General features: G+C 36.9%; 1 protein-coding gene across 7 annotated transcripts in view; it reads right to left on the bottom strand.

The window, feature by feature from the left end:
• LOC135202302 (uncharacterized) overlaps nucleotides 1-23,530 on the bottom strand; it is a gene marked incomplete at its 3' end in the record, with an annotated part of 223,734 nt that overhangs the window by 113,539 nt on the left and 86,665 nt on the right. Inside the window, 1 exon segment of one of the 7 annotated variants that reach the window (XM_064231628.1) lies at nucleotides 21,765-22,013. 7 annotated transcript variants of the gene reach the window in all.

Here is a 23,530-nt window from a genome sequence, read left to right as displayed (position 1 = left end):
AAGTGACTAAATAAGAAAATTACTTAGTAAAAAAAACTGACTACATAAAAGGTGACTAAATAAAAAAAGTTACTAAATAAAATAGTCACTAAATAAAATAAGTGACTAAATAAAAAAAAAAAAGTTACTCAATAAAAAGTTACGAAATAAAAAATGTTACTATATAAAACCATGACTAAACGAAAAAGTGACTAAATTAATAAGGAAATCACTGAATAAAAGGGACTAAATAAAAACATCACGAAATAAAAGAAGTTAATGCTTCAGAAAACACTTGCGAATACTTCACGAATTAAATCCTTCTCCTCAATATCACTTAAAACATTGATTTAACAAGGTGTGATCCGACCTCCAGCTTACTCGGGGCTCGTACTAAAATCTACGGCCAATAGAGCGTTGTTTCACCAACGAAAATTAAAATAGGTACGATAAATTTCTCTTTTTATGTGAATTTTTATTTTTACTGAAGTTTTTTTTATGGATTCGGAGAAATAATTCCACTGGTTCATAGGCCCTCTTCACGAGTTATAAAACATTTCACAAGACAAATTACTATGAAGTTTTGTCATTAGGCGGCTTTTTTCATGTGTCATTTTTAAAAAATTTCATTCCTTAGAAAAAGTATTAAATTTTAATTAAGGGAAAAAATTTAAGGAAAAGATTCAGTAAGCAAACGGAAATGAAGTATCATGAAAGTTCGTAATTAAACCCGCCCCCCCCCAAAAAAAAAAAAAAAACACTAAAGATAACGCTCCACGGTATAACTCATCATTAAGAGGCACGTTAATACAAAAAAAAACTGACAAACCAAATCGGGGTGATAAATTTAAATGTCAAAACTGTGTTTGGGTAGATAAGCCACGGGGCTTAACTTCCTATATGAGTCGAAATAGCAATGACATTTAAGTTCTGCGTATGATTTACTTATTCTCATGTTATTTAATAAAGTATTATTATTATTATTATTATTATTATTATTATTATTATTATTCTTATTATTATTATTATTGCTGCTCCATGATTTTCCTAAAAGTCAAATCAGGAATAAACTATTATTATTATTGCTTCATGATTTTCCTAACAGTATCATCATCATCATCATCATTATTATGCATTGCATGATTTTCATAACCGTATCATCACTCATAAATAATCTTTTATTAAATTATTAATTATTATTATTATTATTATATCTTATTATTATTGTTGTTGTTGTTGTTGTTGTTGTTGCTCCATGATTTTCCTAGAAGTATAGTCAGGAATGTACTATTATTATTATTATTATTAGTTGCTACATGATTTTCCTAACAGTATCATCATCATCATTATTATTAAAATTGTCATTGCATGATTTTCATAAACGTATCATCATCACCATAATTAATCTACTACTACTACTACTACTACTACTACTCTATTATTATTATTTTATTATTATTATTATTATTATTATTTTATTATTATTATTATTATTATTATTGCTACATGATTTTCCTAACAGTATCATCATCATCATCATCGTTATTATTATTAAAATTATTAATGCATGATTTTCATAACCGTATCATCACATCATAAACAATCTACTATTATTATTATATTATATAATATTATTATATTATTATTATGATTATTATTATGACCGCTGACTTTTTTTCATCGGCAACGAATGCAGAAAACGTCTAATCATTCCTGCGCAGCCATGCATCCTGGAAAGTAGGAAACTTCTGGTGGAAATAAGAATAAATCTTATATTTTTCAGTCGTTTCCAGGACCGACAGGACACAGCTCCATTTAACGAAGTTGACGAAAGGTTCGCGTATGAAACACTACCGGGTTTCAGAAATGTACCGTAACAGTGACGTCAGGTGCTTTGGAAGAACTGTTCACATACAGAAGGGAATTCTCTGAATGGCAGCTGTGTATAACTGGGAAAAATGAATGACGAAGTGGATGAAAAAAGTATAAAATAATACCGGGTTTCAGAACTGTAAGCGTAGAATGAATGATACAAGGTGCTTTAGAAATAGCTGTGGTGTTTAATTAGAAAGAATGAATAATTTGTTAAAACGGCAAAAAAAACGCCTCAGTGGCGTGGTCCTTATGATGTTGGCGTGCCACTTCGTTGGCCGCAAGTTCTATTCTCGGGGCATTCCATTGAAGTGTGAGAGATGTGTATTTCTGGTGATAGAATTACACTCTCGACGTGGTTCGGAAGTCACATAAAGCCGTTGGTCCCTTTGTTGAATAACCACTGGTTCAATGCAACGTCGAAAACACCACACAAACTAAAACCAAAATACATGGGCAACAAAAAAATAAAAAATAAAATTGAATAAAAATGCCCCGTCGGCGCAATCGAGTTTTCTGTACAGCTTAAAATCGAGGCCCCCAAATACATATCTATCTTCCGGTGGTCTTGGCCTAAGGCTGCATGAGTCGCGGCCCATGAACCTTTAACCAAAGGGCGGTGGAGGCCTAACCTGTATCGTTGCCAGAAGCACAATTACGGCCACCTTTAATCTTAAATAAAATCAACACTACTGAGACTAGAGGGCTGCATTTTGAAAATTTTGATGACTGGAGGGTGGATGATCAACATACCAATTCACAGCCCTGTAGCCTCAGTAGTTTTTAAGATCTGAGGGCGGACAGACTGCGGACAGAAAAAGTGTTGCCAAATAAAGTGCGGACAGACAAACAAAGCGGGCACAATAGTTTTCTTGTACAAAACACTAAAAAAAAACCTTGTGAAGACCTGTGGTGTTAAACTGAATAAAAATTTATAAAGGACGGTAGTATTCGGCCGTAAAAAACTCAAAAGTACTGCAGCATCTAAAAGAAAAACTTAAAAAAACCAAAAAAAAACTATTGCGTGCATCTGTTAAAAAAAAAAAAACTCAAAAGTGTTGTAGTGTATGGAAGATAACTACATAAAAAAAACTATGATGTGTAACAGGGAAAAAAACTTGAAAAACTGTGACATGTAGAATAAGAAAACTTACTGAAAAAACCTGAGGTATGCAGGTTATAAAAAAAAAAAAAAAAAAATAGCTTAGCACAGTGGTGTGTAAAAAAACAGGGAACACAACTGAACATTTATTCTTGTGGTCTGCTGAGTATGGACAATGAAATAATCGGATGCAAGAAGAACTAGAGGAATGTAAATAGCTAAGAATTTGAGACAGCAGTCAAAATACTTGAGAGTATGAGCAGCATGGAGCCGTGACTATTCTTTAAAGCATTGTAAGTATAATGAAGGAAAGATTCCTTGCCGTTATAAACACTCGGCTACAATAATGAGGTTTGAACCCCTCAGGAGGTAGAAGCCCATTCACCTCGTTCTATTTGTTTTTTTGTATTGCTTTTTTTTTTCTCGCAATAAACACGGAAAATAACCACTGGGGGAGGATTTATTGAACGCAAAGTAACCCCCACAAATGTCTCCTGTGTTATTTATAATCTTATAATTCCACTTTCGGGAAATCCATCGGTCTGAAATGGAAGTACTGTGCGTATACTGTTCGTACCAAAAAGGCAGCTATCACCAGTATTATAACTATCATTCTTCCCCTTATATATGTTTTTGCTGAACAATCGAACAAAACAAGTAGTACAGACCTGTAAACACCAAAAAAAAATAAATAAATAAATAAAAATTCTTCCAAGCTTCTTCGGCGCAATCGAGTTTTCTGCGCAACGTAGAATGCTGTATGAAACTCTCAGCCACGGCCCATGAAACCCTCAGCCACATCCAGGTGGTGGCCTATGTCGTTGGTACCCATAGTGGTGTCAGTCGCACGATCGTGGCTAACTTTAACCTTAAATAAAATGAAAACTCCTGTGGCTAGAGGGCTGCAATTTTGTATGTTTGATGATTGCAGAGTGGATGATCAACATACCAATTTGCAACCCTCTAGTCCCAGCAGTTTTAAAGAACTAAGGGCGGAAAGAAAAAGTGCGGACGGACAGACAAATAGCCATGGCAACTGTTTCCTTTTACTGAAGGAAAAAAAAGGGTTTCCGATCAACTTGAATTTTTCGAGTTCCGTTTACAAAGCGTTACGTAAATGCTAATGAAAACAAAAGAGAATCGGGTAACATAACAGAATACACTAACTTTATTCGCATGCGTGACACCACAATTCAATCCACGAAAAGACCTTTCAAAAAATTCATTGTTCTATTTCAACGCGAACGTTTCACTTACGCAAGCGGACTGTATTTCGCTTGAAAAAATATTCATATCGTGGACGCCTACAGGAAGCAAGGGTCGTGACGATGGAAATAAACGGCTGCCAGATTCCAGCCAAGTTGCTGCATGGTATAGAGGTAAAATCATTTAGGCGTGAAGTACAGAGGACATTACACGTGTGGATGGTCAGGGTGAGGTATAAGTCATGGATTGTGAAGGTCAATTTATCTGTATTAATTATAATTAATGAGCCAATTAAATTACAAGACTGGACGATACGGGTTGTGTATACAGTATAGTACATGGAGTGTGTGTATGTATGTATGTATGCATGTATATATAATATATATATATATATATATATATATGTATATATATGATAATATATATATACATACGTATATATATAATATATATATATATATATATATATATAATAATTATATATAATAATATATATATAAATCTTATATATACATACACATATACAATTCTATTATATAATCTTCTTTATATATCATGCTTATGTTCTACCTTTGTAGGACATATTTTATAACTCGCCACTGTAATGAAATCTTGGTTAATATAAATAATATATATATATAGATATATATATATATATATTATATATATATATATGTATGTATATATATACAATATACTATATTTATATCTATCTATATATATATATATATATATATATCTATATATATATATATATATTATATATCATAGATATATATATATATATTAAAGCCAAGATTTCATTACAGTGGCGAGTTATAAAATATGTCCTACAAAGGTAGAACATAAGCATGATATATAAAGAAGTATTAAGTTTACAGTATTGACGTAAAATATATATATGATAAATTTCACGCATAAAGTACAGACTATAAATAATAATAAAATGTGACGTCCCATTTTAATGGTTTCTGGGTAACTTTTTATAGAAATTGGTAATAATGCTGGAATATCATTACTGGCAACCAACCCAAAATGAATGTTAGATGTCCAAATTCGTTACCATCCTACTTTTCTCTAATGGTTATCAATCAATACTGACAAAACAAGGCGTGATGCGACCTCCAGCTTACTCGGGGCGCGTGCTATAATGATGTACAGTCAAAGAGCGTTGTTTCACCAACGAAAATTTACATGAATACCCTATATTTTATTAGAAATAATTCTTCTGTACTGTTTAACATGCGCATTATTTTTTACATTTTCATTCTAGTAAATAAATCATAAATATCGTATCCTAAAATTATTGTATTTTTAACTCGGACTTATTTTAGGTTTTCCTAACCACCTCCCCCGCCCACCCCCGCCCCCACACCAACAACAACAACAACAACAACAACAAAATAGTTTGTAGGCTTAATCCTGAGTAAGCGAAAATCTTTCTCAGACAACAAATAAATAAGGAGGCACGTGTAGTTAAAAAAAAAAAAAAAAAAAAAAAAAAAAAAAAAAAAAACTAATACTCTAGAATATGGTGCATCCATTCTACATAAAAACAGTCTTAAATACGTCGGTGACATATCACAAACACATCACAATCAGGTTATATATAAGTCAGCCACTTTATCAGTAGTCCTACGCAATGCTATATAATCCTACAATGGCGTAAGGTGCGTTCTTATCTTACAGTCAACATGTCTTCAGCTCATTTGCGATACGTAGGCGATAAGTTTCAAACGTGTTTATGACGTTTTGCTGGAGTGAGTTTCATTTATATAGATTTTTGGCATTATGCCAAGCACTGGGGCAACCAAGGCCATTCAGCGCTGAAACGGAAATTGACAGTAAAAGGTTTGAAAGGTGTTACAGGAGTAAAACCTCAAAGCAGATGCACTATGAAACAATTGTTAGGAGAGGGTGGCCAGCAAGATGGAAGAAAGAGAATATGAGCGGAGGTACAGTAAAAGGAATTAAAGTAGTTGCAGCCTTAAGTAATGCCTACATTGCACCAAATGAGGTGTACTGATGGCAACTAACCCCCCATACGGAATTTTCTGGAGCGAGGACGCGCCCTTAAAGAAATAAAGAAAAAGAAAATAAAATCATTTTTTGTTTATAAATAATCTCTCGTTCTCTCTCTCTCTCTCTCTCTCTCTCCGTATCTACGCATTAAAGACCTGACGGGTTTTCAACAATTTGTGGGCACGGAACTTGAACCGCAAAGCCCAAAAGGCGACTCAAATCAAATTCCCCATTTCTGGTAGCCTGAGCCATAAAACCTCAGACGAGGGTATATCAGCGTGAGGTTGCAAAACCCCACGGGTTTATAAAAACCTCGGGTCATACCCCACTCGTCATACATAACAAGTGACTAACAAAAGCGTGTGGCTTTTACAAATGACAAGAAGGACCTAACGTCCTTGGAGGAGGAATGACGCCGAGAACTTTGTAGCGTCCAAGCCTTCTGCTGTTGCTGCTGTTACCAACCCTTTCAGGGCTGCACCCTCACGCCCACACAAACTCCCTGCCAACCTCCCCTCCCCTCCCCTCCCCCCTTTCCTATCCAATTCCAATCCATACCCCTTCCCGAAAAAGAGCGTGTTATTCTTCGTATTCGCTGGTCTTATCCAAAACAACAACAACTCCTCCTCCTCCTCCCCCCCCCCCCCCTGTTTGTTATCCAAAACAACAACAACAACTACCACTTCTCCTCCTCCTCCACCCGTTTTTCTTCTTCCTCTTCTTCGTCTTCTTCTTCTTCCCTTCAGTCTTCTGAATACGTTTTCTAAATTATTTTCAGATCTTGTGTCTACAAAAAACTTTCTCCTCGTTCTTGTGTGTTTTTTTCAATAACGTTCATCTCGTTATTGTGGGGGTTTTATTAGAAAAAAACCACTCCGTCATTGTTCTTTTTTGACTTGTTATTTCCGTATTCTTTTAACATGCTATTCCTCAAGAAAGCTTTCTCTTTGGCAAAAATGTTCAACGCCTGTTGTAGATAATTTAATGTTCTTCCCGAACTGTCGGTCCTGCAAAGACTACCGGCAAAGTGGTATCAATTGCCCATTTGTCGTTGATGCTGCAGATTTCGTTGTAAAATTAAAGTTATACTGTAAATCTCGTTATGAACACGAAGACCATTTTCTATTTTTAAAAAAATGTGCATCAAATTGGCATATATCATGTTGAAGACACAAAGGAAGGTTTGTGACTTGCCTTGGCAAAATCTAACTTAAAATACATACGTGCGTGTCAATCCTAATTCATCCTTGGGCGCCATGTCATACTAAGCCCATCCTAGGCAACCGTAAACCTGGCCTGGGGGCTTCTTTGCCAACCCCCCAAAACAGGGGGATTGCAGTGGCTGTGAATGGAATGGTGCACCGATTTTCCACTTATTTAGTCCCATCCTAGGGAACGTAAACTTGGCCTGGGGTTTCTCCCCCTTATTCCCCCCCCCCCCCAAAAGGGGGGAGGTTGCTGTCACCGAGTCTTGCAATGGCTGTGAATGGAATGGTGCTCTGATTCTCCACTTACCTAGCAAATCTTCCTCTACTATTGGAAACAATATGAACAGACGGTTTTCGATTACTGGGGGAGTAAGCCTACAAACTACTATGTTGCTATTGTTGTTGTTGTTATTCTTGTTGATGTAACTGTTCTTGTTGAGGGAGTAGGAAAACCCTATATAAAAAGCCTGAAAATGTCTGAAAAAGATGTTTCGCGTTGAGTTCAAGATACAGGAACTTTTGGATAGGATATTTATGATTTATTTATTAGAATGGAAATGTAAAACAGTAAATAATGCGTATGTTATACAGTACAGAACAATTATTCCTAATAAAATATAGCATGCCATGTTTTTTGGCAAACTTAATTACAGGTAAATAACAATCTGATCTAAGACGAAATTAATTTTTTATCCGTGTGGGTCTGCGTATAATTCGAAATAAATTTTTCTTTCCAGTTTATGACTTAAATTTGAAACTTACTACATATACAGAATATATAAACAAATGACAAATAACAGAGAGAGAGAGAGAGAGAGAGAGAGAGAGAGAGAGGAGAGAAAGAGAGAACAATTTATGACTTGAATTTGCAACTTACTATGTACACAGAATATATAAACAATGACGAAACACTGAGAGAGAGAGAGAGAGAGAGAGAGAGAGAGGATGAGAGAAGAGAGAGAGAGCAGAGAGGAGAAGAGGAAGAGGGTCCACCGTTTAATGATGAGGAATCTATGCAGTGGGCATCCCATTGCAACACGATAAGGACCTCTGTGAGGTTATAACACTCCCAACAGCGTCATGTTCTGCTTCGCTCTCGACGCGAGTGAGCGACACCGGCGTTATTGTATCTCCACGAACTCAAGCGTTATTCATATCGCGAGAACCTCTTAACTTTTAAGAGTTTATTCTCCGTGAGAGAATGGAATCGGGTCTGCTTCTCCGCCGACGCAAGCACAAACGTGCAAAAATAATCCTTTAAATGAGCAAATGGAATCTCAGTACGTGTCACACAGCCAAAGCATGAAGCTCGGGCCACAACATGGCAGTGATTTAGAGACGTGACGACTTCAACTCGTGGCAAATCCAAAGGAAGTCGAGGAAGGAAATGATAAAAAATGGGGGATTTGAGACTAACATCAAGGAGAGGCGTCTCAAAATTTCAAAAAGTTAAGGTATACATAGTCTTGCGGTTCGGCCAAAGGCCATGCTGTATACATGACAGTCCGCCAACGACCACTCCACCCTCCCCACAAGGACCGCCAGTAACTAACCGTTGGTGACGTCATCGGGAGGCCACTGTTGCAAAACACCGCAAGAGTCTCTCGGATGTACGTATATTACGTCTTCTATCAGTAGCCCGAACGAATACTGACTTAGAATCAGTGGCGCAATCATAGCTATACCAACGCTTTCAAAATCTCTAGACCTATAGGATTTGGTCAACCGATCAAACGGAAAAGTCTAGCCGCTGCTAGCGTCACACAAACAACGGTCACTGCGAATCGTGAGGATTTAGTACTTTCTTTCACTTATTCAAGACTAATTTCATTCAGAAATTCATCGGTTCGTACTACTTGTTCAAAACCATTACAGTCTAGAGAACTATATTGGTATTACTGAACTGCCAGAGCTTCTACCAAACTTTCGCTCTTAGAAAAATTATTAATTCTATCTCAAAATCTTAAGAAATTACTTTACTTGTTAAAGAATGGTGGACGGAATGAGTGCAAGGTTTGTAGGAAATGCTTGCAAGTGATGTGATTGCAAATCACTTCCTCCTGCATTTGGATTGCGATTACACCAGTGCGCGTGCGCATAACTATCACATGGCTGTCTCCATGTTAGGTTAGTTTAAGTTACAAGTGTATTGTGGCAGCGTTTGCCAAAGCTTCCGGCGCTTCTAGTTCTGATGTTAATTAGGACCGTAATGTGAGGATAATTAAGGAAAAAATATACATAATCGTCTTGTAATTTACAAAATACACATATGAATGCATTAAGGATCAGAAACATGATACACCTCACTCTTGCCTTTGCGCAAGGCCAGCTGCATCTCAACCAACCACCAAACTTCTAAATACTAGCAGTTTCACATTAACAGCCTTGTGCTGAATGGGCTAACTGGTATCTTACAAAAGCAGCCATCCTATATACTAATCTAATAATGTATGAGCTTAATAATGTATGACCTTTGCATAGATATTATTAAGGTCAAATGGTAACAATATTTTCATATTATCAAAGTCAAATGGTAAAAATAGTTGCATGATATTAAAGTCAAATAGTAAATGTATTTGCATGATATCATTACGGTTAAATGGTAAAAATATTTGCATGATATTAAAGTCAAATGGTAAAAATAGTTGCATGATATTAAAGTCAAATGGTAAAAGTATTTGCATGATGTCATCAAGGTCAAATGTTAATAATTAATTATTGTTTTTGTTAAGTCAAAGTATATAACATAAATAAAGTAATATGCATGTTATTGTTAACATAAATGATTCAATCAATAAAACTAAATTTTTCTTCTTAATATAACTAAAATAACATTTTCAAGTATTTCATCTTGTATATACTACTTATATATATGCAATGACATTTGTAGAAGAAAAGGTCCAGTTTTGGGGAAAAAACTAACCCCCCAAAATAAAAAAATAAAAAACTTAGGGTACGGCCCTGCAATATCATCACCCTTGTGTCTTCCGTCTGGCAGCAGCTGCCGGTAACTCGGGGAAAAAAATGTCCGTCATTAATGATCTCGACTGGCGCCGACCTTTGGGTTTCGTACCCTTCCTCTGGTTTCCCGTTATTTCCACGGTCTTTTAAAGTTATTAATAATTTTTGAAACGGGTTTCCAAATTCTCGAGACATCAAGAAGAAACGAAGTGATAATAATGATAATAATAATAGTAGTAAGATATTCATTCTCTTTACTACAATTTAGTTGTTCCCTTCTCATAAAAATAATAATAATATATTTATTCTCTTTACTACGATTTAGCTGTTCCCTTCTCATAATAATAATAATAATAATGATAATAATAATATATTCATTATACTTACTACATTTTAGCAGTTCCCTTCTTCTGCATCAATAACTAATAATAACATAATAATTAATAATAATAATAATAATAATAAATAATAAAGTATTCATTATCTTTACTACATTTTATTATAATAATAATAATAATAATAATAATAATAATAATAATAATAATAATAATAATAATAATAATAATAATAGACAGATAGACAGATAGTCTTTTTTATTGCCTTTCATTTTATTGCTCTCCCTTCTATTTGAGCCTCTGCGATAGCAGGTCAGGGAGAGCCAAGAATGCTCGAAGATTATAATTAACGCGCGGATCATTAAATTGATAACTGCCGGTAATCTTTTCCCCGTTTGGATTGTTGAGAACGTTTCTTGCCACCGTCTGGGCATGCGCGCCGGTAAGGATTTTCATGGTGTGTGTGTGTGTGTGTGTGTGTGTGTGTGTGTGTGTGTGTGTGTGTGTGTGTGTGTAAGATTGTGTGATTTTACAGGCTCTAAGATATTGCGTCCTTCAAGCTTAGAGAGGTTCCATAAAGATAATAATGACCAATCTTTCTAGTTTTGTCCAGATTGTGGAGGTAGAATTACGGTCTGTGATTGGAGACGCTTCATGGGCCTGGTGACTTCATGACGTCAGTTTCTGATGCCTCGTCTCCTCCATAGAAGAAGAAGAAGAAGAAGAGAGTTTTTTTTCTGACAATCATTCTTTCAAGGTCGCATACGAGGAAACGGACGCATTAAAGGAAAAACTCCAATGAAAGCACTGAGAGATAAACTAGAATAATATTATTGCATTCATTCAATCTTCCGTTGGTAAGGGTCTACCTAGCTTATAATAACTGTGCTTGACAGGTAGGGAAGGGAGGATGGGTGCAGTGGATATATTATTTATATTTCTGTTCATAAATGTGTACTGAAATACGTGCGAGGTTTTAGAAGCATATAAGACAATAGTTAATGATACGCATCATTATAGATCTATAGCAATATACGCATGTGTGTGTGTCAAAATTAGCTATTCATAATTGAGATACATTTTTTTCACCGTTGAAGGATCATATATATATATATATATATATATATAGTATATATATATATATATATATATATATATATATACATAATATAGACATAATATTATACGCGAACTACTGTTTTACGCCGATGGAGTCTAAACTGAACTTGGAGAGAGAGAGAGAGAGAGAGAGAGAGAGAGATATCTGATGAATTCCAATTAACTGGTTCCCTCGTTACTACCTACAGGTGGGTATTACCCCCTCATTGTCTTTCTAGTGTCATTTATGATAATGACGGCGTTTAATTAATTGTGTTCTGACCGAACACTGAGTGTTACAGTCTTCTCTCTCTCTCTCTCTCGTCTCTCTCTCTCTCTCTCCTCTTCTCTCATACACGCACACACATACACACACACACACATATATACATATATATACATATATATATATATATATATATATATATATATAATATATATATATATATATATATATTATATTACGGTCATTTTGCAAATGACCAAAATGTCTGTCATTTTGCAAAATGTCCAAATATCAATTACGGTCATTTTTGCAAAAAAACGACCAGATAAGCCGCTAGCCATTATGAAAATATGTACAAACATGCTCGCAGAAGCAAGGTAAGAAAATGAAGCCTAAAAATCAGTACAGAGTTTCGAGCCACCCAACTTTGGGGACTTTCATGGTTCCCACTCCACTCGTTGACCGCGGACGAGCGGAGTTTGCGAATGCCAAGGCAATTATCGTTCAGTCAGTGGACGGGGGAACATATCAACTTGGGACAAAACACGGCTTACTTTAGGCAGGTGTACTACACCCGTAATCAGTTCACCCCATGTGCTGAAAAAATCACGTCACTCGAAGAAGTAAAAAACGTATCGGGAAGAAAGTCTGCGAGAAGTGGCTGTCGCATATTCGATGGGACATGGCCAGCGGATCAGTGATGCTTTGGTCACATTTACACACGTCCAACGTACGACCTTGTTGGCCGTACGTGCTCTACGAATTCTACAGAGCCCTGGCAACACGCACGTCAAGAAATTGTGGTCCACGTCAGACGTACGTCGATCCTACATGTTGCACGGGCAATGTGGCGAGGTCTGGAGGCCAGAAAACGTGCGCTGAGCTTGCGCAGGACCTACGGTCAACTTACGGCCAGCACAGGTTGACTGTACGACCCGTACGTGCATTCCTACTGCGCCGTACGTTGGACCTGCGTCAGTAGCCAGGTATAAAATTGGACCAACGTTCTACCTGCGTCTACTTAACATGTAGGGAGGAAGCAGAATCTGTTGATTCTTCCACAAACCTGCTACGTCCATGCTACTTGCTCAAAAAGACGCAGGTTCGACGCACGTGTAGGGCCAGTTTTCCCAAAAATCAGCACGTAGACTACACGTAGCAGCACGCACGTCTAAATGTGACCATAGTATGAACTCCGGCTATACCCAGTCATGTCTGAACAGACGTTGCAAATGCTTCAAAAAAAAAAAAAGGAGTGTTGTGCAACAATGGATGCAAATGCTGCGTCTCTTGTTCGAACACGTCTTTTTAATGATAATTTTGATCACTGTTGAAGTCATTTTCAAGTTTGATAGTTACTTTGCAAAATGGCTAAACCCGTGGTCATTTTTCAAAAATGACCACAATTATTTGGGAATTTTGCATAATGACAGACATTTTGGTCATTTTCGAAAATGGCCGGGCATTTTGCAAAATGGCCAATTCCGCAAAATGGACCGTAACATATATATATATATATATCTATATATATATATAATATAATTATAGATATATATATATATATGTATATATATATATATAGTATATTATGTATATATAGTATATATATATAGTTTATATAATATATGATTAGAATATTATATATAGAATATACGTATATAATTTTCGTATATATATATATATATATATATAATATAGTATATATATATACTATCTAATATATATATATATATATATATATATATATATATATATATATAGAACATACTGGTAATTCTTTTTACCAGATACATATGCAACTGGTTTTTTTAATTTAATTTTTACTGTAATAGCCACAACAATACCCTCTTAACTTCTAGAATTCTTTGCATTTTTTTCTTTTTTATGGATGGACGCTTGTCACTACAAAGCCTGAAGATCCTCGTTCAAAAGAAATATTTTGAAAAGAAATTGTAATGTCCGGTAACGGGAAACGAACCCAGGTCCCATAATCACAAAGACCTGGGTTCATTTCCCGGAACCGGACTTCACAATTTCTTCAAAAAATTTCTTTGAACTTGGATCTTCAGGCTTTGTAGTGACAAGCGTATCCAAAAAAGACCAAAGAATTCATGAAGTTAAGAGATCATTGTGGCTATTACAGTTGCATGTATCTGGCAAAAAAAAAAAAAAGTGACCATTAGATTCTACACACACCACACACACACACACACACACACATATATAATACTATATGATTAATATAATATATATATATATACAATACATATATGATTATATATATATATATATATATATATATATATACATATATATATATATATATATTATATATATATCTATTTATATATAATAATATATATATATTATATATATTTTCTATAATATATATATAAATATTATATATATATATAATATATATAGATATATAAAATATAGTATATATATAAAATAGCTACATTTTGGTAAAATGATATGCAAAGGCTACATATATCTATATATATATATATATATATATATATATATATATATATATATATATATATATATATATATATATATATATATATATATATATATATATATATATATATATATTATTAATATATATATAAAATATGATAGATTTTGGTAACATTATATGCAAAGGCACATGTGCATATTAAAGAGGAAAGCCTCCCTCTTGATCTCAAGAGATAAATTATGTCCACAACGAAAAATGAGGCTCATTAAAAGTATTGCGAAAAGAAGGCATTGACTAATGTCCTTCGCTTGTCAACTTTCCCCAAATTCTCATTGGTAATTCAACAGTAAATTAGGTTACATAACAATACAGGAGATAGTATTCGTTATTCTTCTGCGAATGAGCCGTGGTTAATGGCTCTTCCCTTGCAATACACCTATTAGCTGGCCGAGCCATTATCGAGAGTGGTACTAGCAGGTTGAGCCACTTTGTGGCTCATTATATGTTTCTGATCATAAAGTAGCATAAAAGAAGGCTACAAAGCTATCAGTAATTGCTCTCTTCCTTTTACTCTACCTCCTCTTCATGTTCTCTCCTTCCTTTTTACTCTCCACCTTCTCTTAACAATTCATTGTGCAACTGCTTTGAGGTTTTCCTCCTGTTACACCTTTCAAACCTGTTCACTGTCAAATTCCGTTTCAGCGCTGACCTCGTAGGTCCCAGCGCTTGGAAATTCTATAATCTATATTCCATATTCTAATAATGCCACGCATAATGGCAGCGCATGGAAAGGCATGGCAAATCCTACTGCTTTTTATTTTTATACGAGTCTACGTACGTGTGACCCAACGAGGACAAACTTCATGAATAGAATATAAATGCCATATCATTAATCGTTACCTGGCCTGTGTTTGTGAGAGAGAGAGAGAGAGAGAGAGAGAGAGAGAGAGAGAGAGAGTTAGAACGACCCTATCAAGACAAACTACATTAATATAACATTATCTCCGAAACATGTCATATAGAGTTCCTTGTACTACTTCCTTTATGTCCACCTGACCGTCGTGTTACTTTCATCCGTGGACCCATCTCCAGATTATGTGTGTGTGTGTGTGTGTGTGTGTGTCCTCTTCTGTAGACCAATTACATGGCACAACTGTGGGATCGTCGGAATAACAACAGTCACAGCATGGCAAATTTCCTACAGTGCGATGAGGCGAATTTTACGGAATAGCGGTCATTTATACATAAATGCAAGACTAGTTTGCTGTTGCTGTTAATACTTTTATTTTTCGTTGTTTTAATCTCTCGGCTACTTGCACCACCAACACCATTTTCCTTTCCCCCTCTGAAAGAAGAGTATTACTTGTTTGTTTGTTTTGTTTGTTTGTATGATGTTTTAGCGTTGCATGGAACCAGTGGTTATTCATCAACGGGACCAACGGCTTTACGTGACTTCCGAACCGCATCGAGAGTGAACTTCTATCACCAGAAATACACATCTCTAACACCTCAATGGAATGCCCGAGAATCGAACTCGCTGCCACCTAGGTGGCAGGTCAAGACATAACGATGACATGTTCTGAAAATTAGTGTCATCTCAGCTCGGACAGTGTACAAATAGACTGACACACCCACACGCATACATATACGCAAGACTGAGCTGTAACAGTACTTAATAAGATCATTCTGGGGCCTCTGGCCTGCTTCACTTTGGAAGTTACTCAGATGTACCATATGGAGTTCTTTGCGAGCCATAGGCGTATCCATCGAAGCTGGTCAACATTATAATTGATGATACTCCACGGGGCGCCTCTCATTTGGAACTAGAAGGTGGTTGGAGAAGGGTCGAGATTTCGTCACGAATATCAGTAAGAAAGGAGGAAGGGGGGGAAATCTGGAAATGAAAGGGGGTGGGGAAATCTGGAAATGGAAGGGGGGTAAATTCAGGAAATGGAAGAGGGGAATCTGGAAATAGAAGGGGGATCTGGAAATGGAAGGGGGAATCTGGAAATGGAAGGAGGAATTTGGAAATGGAGGGGGGAAATCTGGAAGGGGGATCTGGAAATGGAAGGAGGAAATCTGGAAATGGAAGGAGGAAATCTGGAAATGGAAGGGGGAATCTGGAAATGGAAGGGGGAATCTGGAAATGGAAGGAGGAATGGAAATGGCGGAAATGGAAGGGAATCTGGAAAAAGGGGGGGGAAAATCTGGAAATGGAAGGGGGGGATCGGAAATGGAAAGGGAAATCTGGAAATGGAAGGAAATCTGGAAATGGAAGGAATCTGGAAATGGAAATGGGGGGGAATCTGGAAATCTGGAAAGGAAGGGGGAATCTGGAATGGAGGGGGGAAATTGGAAATTTGGGAAAGGGGAATTCTGGAAATTGGAAGGGGTGGAATCTGGAAAGGGAGGGGAAATCTGGGAAATGGGGGGGGGAAGGAGGGAAATTTGGAAATGGGAGGGGGATCTGGAAATGGGAGGGGGGATCTGGAAATGGAAGGGGGAATCTGGAAATGAAAGGGGGGATCTGGAAATGGAAGGGGGAATCTGGAAATAACAGGTGAAAAGCTATACATCGCGAGAGATCAAACCGGATGACTATTGTATGCAAATAACGCGAATTGCTGACAGATTCGAGACACTAAACAACAATGTGGCAGGTGCCTTTTGCCCCTTGGTGATGTTCTTTTTATATATTTCTTAATATATTTTTTTTTTAATCAAACGAAGCTGCTAATTCTCGAGGGGATAACAAATTAACGCTGCGTCGATGGACAGGCGCCTAGCGTATCATTATCATTGCAGAATTCCGAAGGGACTGAAACCAGAATACAAAGAAATGGAATTCAATCGCCAGGGGAATTGAAACCAGATTCGAAAGTAATTTAATGCAAATTCCTAATTAATGGAATAAAAATTCCAGAGGGAGAGAATGAAGATTCAAAAGGGCTAGAATCCAAATTCTAAAGGACTGGAATCCAAATTCTGAAGGAATTGTATCTCCATTCAAAGGAAATGGAATCCAAATTCCAAAGGAAATGGAATCCAAATTCCCAAAGAAATGCGACCATTCAAAAAATTTAATCCATATTCCAGTGGAATGGAATCCAGATTCCAAAGGACATGGAATCCAAATTCCAAAGGAAATGGAATCCAAATTCCAAAAGAAATGCGACCATTCCAAAAATTGTAATCCATATTCCAGTGGAATGGAATCCAGATATCAAAGGAATGGAATCCAAATTCCACAGGAATGGAAGCCAAATTCCAAAAGAATGGAAACTACATTCCAAAAGAATGGTATCCAAATTCCAAAGGATTGGAGTTCAATTTCCAAAAGAATCCAGTCCATATTCCAAAGTATTGGAATTCGAATTCCAAAAGAATGGAATCCAAATTCCAAAGGAGTGGAATCTAGATTCCTAATGCATAGAAACCAAATTGCAAAGAAAGGTACCAAATTCCAAACTCCTCCTAGGGAGGCCCTACTAACGAGCAAGAATTTTCTTGGAAATTTGACAGATTTTCTAATATATATAATTGGTCTGCTGGTATAGTGGTTAGTGTCGTGGCATGCCACTCAAATGTCGCGGGTTTACGTCTCACCCAGGGCTATGAAAATATTATCACTAGCTCTGCTGCAGTGTGGGGTCTGCGGTGGGAGGTTGAAACCAACATTCTTTGAAAGCTTGAACTTCAAGTCAATGGCCCCTTTGGTGTGCTTGTTCCCTGTGAATAGGTTTGATTTACTTAAATTATAATAATAATAATAATAATAATAATAATAATAATACATTAATTTCTCCTTCAATATGTTTTATTTCTTGAATCTTCTTATTGGAATGTAATCTGTAAGTTCAAGATAAAAATGTATTTCTGAAACCGTGCCCTCATGATGGCAAATTTCCTATTTGACCTTTGCCCTCAGAAGTACAACCTTGAACTTGACCTCACTAAAAAAAAGCATTAATCTCATAAGAAAACCTTGATGGTTAATCCTTTGAAAGGTGAACTTGTTAACTTCCTGTCGCATTCAACCTCTGAGATTACAAAATATATATTTCAACAATAACTTTCTCCACTTATTATTCAGCATACAAACGCTGTCATGAGAAACAACAATCCGTGACAGCCATCAGCAACTTGCCAAGCAATGTTTAATGCTCTCTCTCTCTCTCTCTCTCTCTCTCTATAGCAGTAGTTCTTACAAACAGAGTTTTCACTAATCGTAATAATTCATTTTCCATATTTTGCGTGATACGACTTGTCAACTATAACCTTTGCATAACACTTGAGGGAGCCTGAAAGAGCCATCCTGTCGTCTGTATTCTTGGATAAAATAAAAACAATATATTATATATTATATATATATATATATATATATATATATATATTATATATATATATATAGTATATTGACTCTCATAAACTAACGGTGTCATGACGTCAGACGTAAATATAAATCTTGAAATATTTTTTTTAAATTAAAAAATGAGTGTTATTCACTTTCAAAAACAAGTACAAAATGCGCCGAATTAACTTCTTTACCATCGAGTTTTCTGTACATCGTATAATGCTATATTTAAACAATCAGCTACGACCGTAGCGCTTCAGTTGCTTCCAAGAAACGGCAGAAGGACGGTGGCATCCCACTCTTCCAGAAAGCGCTGCCAGATGCATGATCCATGGCTAACTTTAACCTTAAATAAAATAAAAACTACAGAGGCTAGAGGGCTGCAGTTTGGTACATTTCATGACTGGAGGGTGGTTGATCAACATACTAATTTGTAGTCCTTTAGGCTCTGTAGTTTCTTAGACCTGAGGAAAAAGCCGGCAAAATAGTTTTCTTTTACAGGAAACTAAAAATGCTCTTTCCAAGCCGTGACGGTGTAAGAGTACTGAGGACCATGTTTTCTTCCGAAATATCACTTCGGGGTACATGCGATTCCTGTTTACAGCCAATTTTCTACGTGGACACCAACCGCCACTGTTGGGACACCTGTGAGGACATTTCAACATCTTACTATAATGGGCGTAATGTTTGTCCGTCTGTCAGTCATTCAATCACGGCCATACGGCTAGTCCTATGGGCATGAAACTTGGCAGGGTTATAATGGGGACCCCTAAGATGGTTTATAATGGGGTTTCATCCTACCTCCCGCCCACAACCCCTCCCCCTGAAGGCCGTTACATCTTCGTCCCTTTCAAGAGACGGGTGGAAAACCGTATCCGAAAATTCAAGCAAAACACTGTTATAGCCTGCACAGCAACCGTCGAAGCAACTCCTGGCGTTAAAACGAACAAACTTACTATAATGGACGTTACGTCTGCTAATATATGATAATCAAGGATGATCTCAATCACAGACCAAGATATCCCAAGATCATCCGAGCTGTTCTAAAACAGAACGTGCCAACACGAGATTACCTCACCAAACCCCGAACAAAAGGCGACCCAGATATTCTTCTAAAAGGCGGAAAAGATCATTCATGATGATCTCTTAACCCAAGAGATTATCTAATTACGAGATAATTCAAGGCATTCTGATACAAAAGAACAATACAGTGCGAAGAAATCTCTAGAAATCTCTTTGGCACAACAAAAGGCAAAATTGCATTGCACATGTATCGAACAAGTCTCCTGTAATGGAGGACAGTCGCCATTTTCTTATATTGGGATTCCAACCCCCTCCCCCACTACCCCCTATGCCCTGCCCCAACCCTTCCGCCCTCCACCCTACAAAATACAATATGAACTGCATACGTGAATGAAGGAATGAATTAAAAAATATATTCATAGTAGTAGTACCCATACATAACTGTGGCTCTGTTTTCTCCGGATTTAGAATATGCATAACTATCGATGAATAATATCATGCAGTGACACTCTGCTACTTAAACATACACTTTATATACCATGCTACTATTTCTTAATGTCGCAGAGCGCCTTCCCAGAACACGTCCCTTGTATTACACTAGTCTTCCCCGTTGACACATTTCTCACGTCATTCTTTAGGACGGCTTATATACAAAACCCACCACCTTTCATGACAAGAACAGGAAATATCACGCAGCACCACTTCGGCCAAAAAGCCAACGACGCGACAGGGAGTAACGTCAAATCCTCCTTTCGACATTCGGATTCAAATACACCTGTTCCGTCGACACAGGTGTTCCAATTGCTTTCTAGGGTCACGTGAAAATCACCCCTCGGTCCTTCCTCCGTAAAACTCGTTTTAGAAGCTTCCGACTTCATGCCGCCGGTCTGTTGCGAGAGCGTAGGGTCCAAGCGCTTACAAAATGTATCACTCAGACTAGAATGAACTCCATTACAGCAAAACTAGGCATCAGATGTTATTCCCAGCGTAAAGTGTCTTTTTGATTTATTACATAAATTTCAAATATATCTGTACTGAATCTTTCATCAAATGGAGAATTGCCATCCTAATATTTTTATCTTTTATTAGAGAAAATATACAATATCTTACGATAATGGGCGCCATGTCTGTCCGTCCGTCTGTCATTCAATCATGGCCAAACGGCTGGCCCGATGGGCATGAAACTTGGCAGGGTTATAGTGGGACCCCTAAAATGGTTTATACTAGGATTTCATCCTCCCTCCCCCGCCCCCGCTCCCTCCGAAGTGGGTGGGGCTGAGAAGGGATTCCACGAAACGGGGCTGGTTATGCCTGTAGACTTTGTTACTTTACGAATTTATCATACATAATTTCTGTATACGTATGTTTGCTAGTTTTTGCAATGTCAGTAGTAATACGAACAGAATTTTATCAAAGTCGACTTGATTTCCAGAAAATTAACAAACATCATTTCATCCTATCATTCGGGTTGACGTTTAAAATGTTTTTAGAGTGCACATTTTACCAGTCAAATCGTTGCCATCCAGGCGTTGGTATGATGGTGATAACTGATTCGAGATTGTGGCAACTTTGGCAGGACACGAGAATTACATCAAAGACAAAAATTGGAAACTGTCGGTTATATATAATACTTAACCATATTCCAAAAAGCCAACTTATTTCGTTATCTTTTATTAGAGAAAATATACAATATTTTACCATTCTAATAGCATTACATGCAGAATTTTATCAATGTTGACTTATATTTACCAGAATTTAACAAACATTTTATCCTGTACATTTTACAAATAATCTGTGTATTTCAATGTTAAAATTTTTCTGAAGTTAGTCATCCTTATTTCAGTTGAGTGTTATATTCATAATTTGTAATTATGTTTTAGCAATTCGAACAATTACATGATGTGTGCATCTTACCTGGTACTTCCTCAGAACACAGTGTTCCGTCCATTGCACTGTATGCAGTTTAAAGATTTATTTTTTTCTACTCACAAGTGTGTCCTCGATTTTGGCCGCTTCGCATTTATCTCTAAAACCAGGATGCCAGAGCAAGAAATGACAGCATTGGAAACCGCTTATCTGGTCATTAAAGGGATTTGCACAAAAGAAACAAAAGCGACCAAAAACGTTTCAGTTATTATTATTATTATTCTTATTATCATCATTATTATTATTCAGAAGAATAATCCTACTTTTATGGAACAAGACCAGAGGGCCCATTAAACTAGACGGGTCAATATCAGACTTTGATGTCTCCCCCCCTCTCTGTCTGTCTGTCTCTGTCTGTCTGTCTTTTCCTATTTCGAGGGGGAAACAAGACGGGTTAATATCAGACGTTGATGTCCCCCCCCCCCCCCCCCCCCCCACCCCCCGGCCCTCTCTCTCTCTCTCTCTCTCTCTCTCTCTTTCCTATTTGGAGGGGGAAACGAGATAGGTCAATATCCGACTTTGATGCCCTAATTGAAGAAAGTCTTCTTATAGGGATAAAAGGCTTGTACAAACTAAGCAATTACTGTGCAGGAAAGAAATAAAATCACTTCCGGCTTCTGTCCCTCTAAGCTAATTGACCTGGATTTGCTTAAAGCCCATTTTCAACTAATCCCTGACTCATTAAGGAAACAGAGATCGTCTCCTGGCTTCGAAAGTGTTTCCTGGCTTCAAGAGCGTCTCCTGGGTGTCATGGTAGGAGAAGGCAGATCATCAGTTAGTCACAGAGTAAGAGGTCATCAGTAAGAGCCACATTTCAGGCTTGAGTCATGGAAACAGACTTCAGGCTTGAAGTCATGGAAACAGACTCAGGGCTTTGGAGTCATGGGAAAACATGGCTTCAGGCTTGAGTCATGGAAACAGACTTCAGGCTTGAGTCATGGAAACAGACTTCAGGCTTGAGTCATGGAAACAGACTTCAGGCTTGAGTCATGGAAACAGACTTCAGGCTGGAGTCATGGAAACAGACTTCAGGCTGGAGTCATGGAAACAAAAACTTCAGGCCTGAGTCATGGTAAACGGACTTCAGGCTGGAGTAATGGAAACGAAATTCTTGTAAAACTTGAAGATCTAGAGCTTTATATCCTAATCTCCCTTGATCAGTAATCATGATCACCACTCAAGAAAACAGGTTGTAAAAGTTGCAATGGACATTCAAGAGGAAATTAAAGACATCTGTTAAACACAAAGCGGTGCTAATATGGTTGGCGGTCTCTCTAAGGGGTTAAAATGTGTTTCGCCGTATTCAGTACCAACCCCTCAGGGATCAGTTGTTTAAGTACACTTAGGGGCATTTGATGCCTGGGGGCTGCTAGTACTAAACCAGTGAAACAAGGGTAGAAACACGCGGGTAGACCGCCCTCTCTAATAGCACCAACAAAGTAATTCTCAAAAGAACTGTTTTAATAATAACTGACAAATAAAGAGGCCTCAGAAATAAATCGGGACGATGAAGACAACGATTATGAGCCAGATAAGTTCAAAGGAGACGACACAAATCCTGATACTTTAAATGTCAAGCTTTCATTAGGTTTCATCTCAACTCACTTTCAACGTCAAGCTTTTCTTGGACCTCATTATATGTAACTTCGTAAGTCAAGCTTTTCTTGAGTCCCATCACAATTCACTTTGTAAGTAAAGCTTTACTTGAGCCTGTTTAAAGTCACTTTAAACATCAAGCTTTTTAAAAGGCCATT

The sequence above is a fragment of the Macrobrachium nipponense genome, chromosome 30, assembly GCF_015104395.2.
Source record: "Macrobrachium nipponense isolate FS-2020 chromosome 30, ASM1510439v2, whole genome shotgun sequence".
Classification (NCBI taxonomy): domain Eukaryota; kingdom Metazoa; phylum Arthropoda; class Malacostraca; order Decapoda; family Palaemonidae; genus Macrobrachium; species Macrobrachium nipponense.
The sequence above is the reverse complement of the archived record's forward strand: the minus strand, read 5'-3'. Positions and strand labels throughout refer to the sequence as shown.